Here is a 5706-nt window from a genome sequence, read left to right as displayed (position 1 = left end):
AGTCCGCACGCCAAAACCACTGCTGCTGCCTCCAGCTGTTGCACTGACAGTGTGGGGTCACACGCTTTGACGCAGTGCCATTGCTCTCCTGCCTGCCACACTGCTGCTGCAGTTGAAGTCGTGGATGAAGCGTCTGTGAAGACCGTTGGTCCTGGCAGCGGTCTGTCCTTGACCTTCGGTGGCACGTCCATGTCGACTACGGTCAGCAGCTTTGTCCAGGGTGGCTTGGAGGAGTAGGAGATTTCTCCTCCGAAGCCGGAGAGAGCAAGGGCCAGGTACTCTGATATTGTGGCTGACTCCGAGGTCGGCTGCTTGCGAAACGGAAGGTGGATGGTTGTCGGCTCTGCCCCTAGGTGTTTCAAGGCGAGTCTCCTGCCTTTCATGATGAGGCTGGCGATGCATTCGATTCCCGGGGAAAATGCACGAACGGGTCTTCCGAGGACCACCCATTGAATGGGTTGGGCCTTTTCAGCAGGTCCTTGGGCCAGGGCTCCCACTCCCCCCTTCGGTGTGAAGTGGACGTACAGGTCCAGAGGAATGGCTGGGTTCCACCTGGCAAGCGTGCCAGCGGACATCTGGTTTTCGATGAAGTCGAGGGAGCTCGTTGCTTGCGGCATCAGTTCCTTGGGTTCCCAGGGGTGCTTTCCTTTCAGGAGGTCATACAAAGGGTCCATGACCTCAGGAGGAATCAGGACAATGTTGTGAAGCCACTGCAGCAATCCCACCAGGCGTTGCACGTCGTGGAGCGTCTCGGCTTCTCGGCTGATCTTCATCTTGGGGGGTGTCACGTAGGAGCTTGTGATTCCTACTCCCAGGAAGGTCACGCAGGGTCCTCTCTTGATCTTTGCGCTCGCGATCTCGAAGCCGTTGGCCTGAAGGGTCTCTGTGATTGTGGTCACCAGGTCATCTACTTGGCTTGTCGATGGTGCTGCAACCAGGATGTCGTCCATGTACTGGATGATGGTTGCGGTGGGATTGGAGTGTCTGACTGGCGTCAGTGCTTTGTCCACGGTGATCTGGCATATGGTCGGACTGTCGACTAGGCCTTGTGGAAGCACTCTCCATTGGAAGCGAAGGTTGGGCCGCTCGCTGTTCCGAAACGCCACGGAAAAGGCAAATCGTTCTCTGTCCTCAGGGAGCAGGGGTATTGAAAAGAAGCAGTCCTTGATGTCCAGTACTGTGCACGGCTGCCCTGTGGGGATGGCTGAGTTCATGGGTAGCAGCGTCTGGACTGGACCCAGGGGTCGGATCGTCTTGTTCACCTCCCTCAGGTCGTGGACGAGACGATAGCCTTGTCCGGACCTCTTGGGGATCACGAATACAGGGGTGTTCCATGGGCTGGTGGAGGGTTCTATGTGACCCTTTTGCAGTACGCGGTCGACCAGTTCCAGCAAGGCTGCCATTCGAGGCTCTGTCAGGGGCCACTGCTCAACCCATACAGGGTCTGATGATTTCCAAGTCAATTTGATTGGCAGCAGGGGGTGCCCGGCAGTGGCCCTCATGATAAATTTGTAATCTGAAATCCGAGCATGGAAAGGACATCCCGTTTCCCTGGGGCCGGGATGCTTGGAGTGAGGGTGCTGCCAGGGAAAGCTGTGCCGGCTGGGGACAGCTCGCTGAGTTGTTGCCCTTCCTCGGAAGCCTGGGCTAACGCGGTCGTCCTGCCATTCCTGCTTAAATACAGTCCGCCCCGCCCCATCAAAAAGCATGCGGCTTATTTGCATAATATCAAAAGTGAGCAGATCGTTACTGCTAGGAAGGTCATCCTCAAGAGTGGGTACTACAGCTGAATTGATCCCTATTTCTGAAATCGCTTTGGCTTCTTTTGGGTTAACTGGGGTATATGCCCTTTGTTGGTTCCCCTGCGCTCCGGCAACCCCCCACGGGAAAGCGTGCATGGAGGCTGCCGGTGCCCGGTCCCCACAGGCTGCTTTTATTTTTCCCCAATCGCTGAGTTTGTGTTGCGATTGTTTCTCGATATTGTTTAAATCTTTATTCGGTTTCGCTCGAAACCGCATTAATTCTGCTCTCTCGGTTTCCGAGTCCCAGCCGGACTCGGTCGGCTCTTCCGAGCTGTCTGAGCCGCTGTTACTTGACTCTGAGGCGGAAGCTGACTGCCGGTACACTTCCGGCGCTCTGCGCCGTTTTGTTCGGCTTCGACCTCGCTCCTCCCTTTGGGGGTGGTGCCGCTCCCTCCCCCTGGGGTCCCCCCGCCTCCTGCTGGTGGAGGTCCTTACCCCATAAGGACCTAATTTGAATAGAGCGCTCTGGTTGGTTTTACGCGCCTCCGCGGGGACCGCCCCCCCTTCCCCGCTCGCCCGCGCATGCGTTGTTAAGCAGGCTGACTCCGTTTCCACCCCCCGCCTCCTCCCTTCCGCCCTCGCCATGTGGTTTGGCGCCATTTTTAAACACACATGGCGGGGACGAGTTTTTACCGATCCCGGCGGGGTCCGACAATCCGGCCTCGTTCCGCGCCTCCTCCGCGAGTCCCTGCCAGAAGCATCGCGCGCACTGCTCTGCTTCTTGCGCCGGACCGGCGGCCGGCGGGGAAGAGACGGATAGAGAAACCACGGCTTTTTCGGACGGTTCCGCGGGGGGGCTAGGACCCGGCGGGCTCCGCGGGAAGGTCGGGGGGTCCCCTGGGGGTTCCGGGGGGTCTCCTGGGGGCTCCGGGGGGTCTGGGCTCGGGCTCGGGAAGGGGTGGAACGCGCCCGGCCCCCGCATATTTCTGCCTTCAATCCGATCGCTCTCAGAGGCGGTTTGCGTCGCGGCCCCCACCCCCGGCTTTGGTGTAGCTAATAAATGTATACGCGCGGCTTCCCGCGTCTCCTGTTCTTCTAACGTCTTGCGTGGGGCCTCTTCTACTTTCCCCCACGCTTTGAGGTTTTTACCACTGCCTGCGGACTTTGAGTCCTCTGCTGAGGCGGCAGTGCACTTCTCCCGCACTTCCGAATATAATATATTTACCGGACGTTCGATCGTCCCCAGCTCTAGGAGCCTTGCAATAGCAAGATTAGAATTCCTGAGCTCACCTTTAATTCCCCATTGCTCATGAGCCTGACTTACGACCTTCGCTGTGGATTCCATTGTCCACGATGGTCCAGGAGGTGTCCCCCCCCTGCTGCGGTCAGTCCCGCTGCCGCAGCCGCCGTCCTCTTTCCAGGAGTATACCCGTTCCCCGGGCGCAAGCCGCTGTCCCAGGTTCCGGCACCAGAATGTTGCCTTCTATGCCAAGGCAGGCGACCTGGTTCTGAGGTACAGCTCGACAGCCCTCTCTCTAGGGCTGTTCGGGCCAATGACATACGCAGACACCAATGTGGTGGACAGTCAAAAGGCCTTTATTACTACTTCTTCTGGGGTCTTATAGTCTTAGGGGTCTCTACGTCAAAAGGGGTTTGTCTTCCTTATCTATGGTTAGTAGGGAATGGAAAAGTACTGAGTAAGGAGTAGAGAGTTGCTGACTTTACAGTTAGTGGGGCAGCACTCCTATTGTTAGTGGGGCCACATTCCTATTGTTAGTTTCTTATCTATGAGTAACTGAGGGTCTTATCTACGGGAAGCAGAGGGTCCTGGCTTTCCGTGACATCGCGGCATCTTCCGCAGCGCCTCTTCCCTAGCTACCACAGGATGGAGAAGAGAATGAGCAGGGATTGTTCTCCTTGTTTAGATCCATCAATGCTGGGAGCTTGGAAAACACAAGGTATCAGAGGGATCCTGGCCAGAAGCAGGATAACTCTGGGATAAGGGCAAGCTATTCCTGGTCCAGGGCTGTGCTGAAGAAAAAGGGAAATTTTTTTCTCTCCCCTTTCCAGTGGGATGCCACCCCTGCCAGAGGCAGGAAAACTGCCTTGCAATCCAGTACAAAACCTGCCTGGCAAGCCAGGATCTCCAGGAGCCAGCAGCCATTTCTCTTGGATTTCCTTCTCACAGTCATTTTAAGCCTGCTTTGCCTCACAAGCACTTTTCTGCCAAGGGTATTCCCATCTTTTTTAGATCCTGAATAAAGGTTTGGAAAGCTGACTTTGGTGAAAGAACTGCTTCCTATTTTGGTTAGTCTTAAGTTGGATTTTCCCTCAGCACCAAAATCAAGGGGTGAACCCAATGTGGCCTCAAAGGGCCATAAGATCCCAGCTGTCCAATTGCCAGTTCCCTCAGCACTAATTTGTTTGTGGAGAGCCTGGTTCAGTTCCCAGGCTTGATTTTGTAAATAACTAGGTTCTCAGACACCTTTTCTATAAACAGCAGGATTCTCAGACAGTCTTCCCATAACAGGCAAAACATTCTGTCCTTGGGCTCTCTGGGACCAGATAGCTGCTCTGGGAACAGATATGAAGGTTTTGAGAACTTTTCATATCACAGTGAGAACGCTGGTCCTGTTTTCAATAAACAAACCTCGGGTATTGTAAAACAAAAGGAGGGGTTAGAGTTTTCTCTGTAACCTATCGTGAGCTCAAATTTTGCAATATGCATGAAGTTAATTAACACTGTTATATAAAGTGGCTGATTTAATCAATAAATGGGAGTCGATGCTGATCAACAAAGATGGGTTGGCTCCCTTCGCTTTCATCATAATGGTGACACCCGGACGTGATACAGCAATTCACCACGAAGAAGCGAAGAAAGGTCAGGTCCTAAGCAGCGGGACGGCAGAAATGCGATAAAAGGGATAAAAAAGAAGCTGAGTCGCATCGTGCCTTGGGTGACTGTAAAGACGAGCCCGACTGATACATGCTGCACGGACCTTGAAGAGGCTGCATTCAGCGCTGCTTGATTAGGTATGGAAAGGCAAGCAGCATATGAATTATTGACTGTCTTTTTACAAAAAAAGGCAAATTAAGTGGGTAGATTGGCAAAAGGATTTAACAGGACTTTGGACTTACGGCTACGGTAAAGGGGTTTTCCTTATCCCCCATATGGTTTACGAGTTAACGGAATGGTGTGAATTCGGTGATTTATTATGGGAGGCTACTTTAGATGGTGATAAAACTGCCAAGAAGCTAAGCAAGCCATGGCGGGTGATGTACGGTGCACTTTTTCACTATGTCTCTGAGTGCAAGACAGCGGCCGCAGCTCGTGGCGCTTGCGGGGCTGTGCTACTCCGAACTCGGCACGGGCGCTCCGCCATGGGGAGCAGCCGCGGCGAGCGACCGCCTGAAATGCTGCGCTGTAGCGGCAGTAGCGGAGGCAGTGGCGGGGAGAGCGGAGCCGCCGCGCAGGAGCCGAGCCGTGCCGCCCCGGGAGGGGAGCGGAGCCGCTGCCGCGGGAGCCGCGGTGTCTGCAGCGCACGCTGTGATCCAGCCCGCCGGCGAATCTTGCAAAACAAAAAGCCCAGCGTGAGGGGGGGATTTTTCGCCCACTCCGACACAAGCGCCGCGGGACCAGAGCGTTTTTACAGCGGGAGTGCTTCTCCCTCCGCTCTGCAGCCGGCAAAAGCTTCAGTGTGAGACTTAACAGCATAATAAATGTGATTCCTGTCAACAAAAGAAAAGATCCCTGCTGCAAGTGGGAAACCAGTGATAATAAACAAACGACACCAAAGGCTATCAGGACGTTTTCCACCTAAGTCAGGGGGACTTTTGTTCTTCCCAGCAGACTGTGAAACAGAAATCAGCGTAAATGAATGTGGGAGTCAAATTTCGGTCGATTTCGCTCGGCATTGGTTATGCTGTCAGAATCACCTGCATTAACATAGACTTTAACATCAGA

The sequence above is a fragment of the Melospiza georgiana genome, chromosome 7, assembly GCF_028018845.1.
Source record: "Melospiza georgiana isolate bMelGeo1 chromosome 7, bMelGeo1.pri, whole genome shotgun sequence".
In the NCBI taxonomy this organism is placed as follows: domain Eukaryota; kingdom Metazoa; phylum Chordata; class Aves; order Passeriformes; family Passerellidae; genus Melospiza; species Melospiza georgiana.
Note: the sequence above shows the minus strand (reverse complement) of the source record.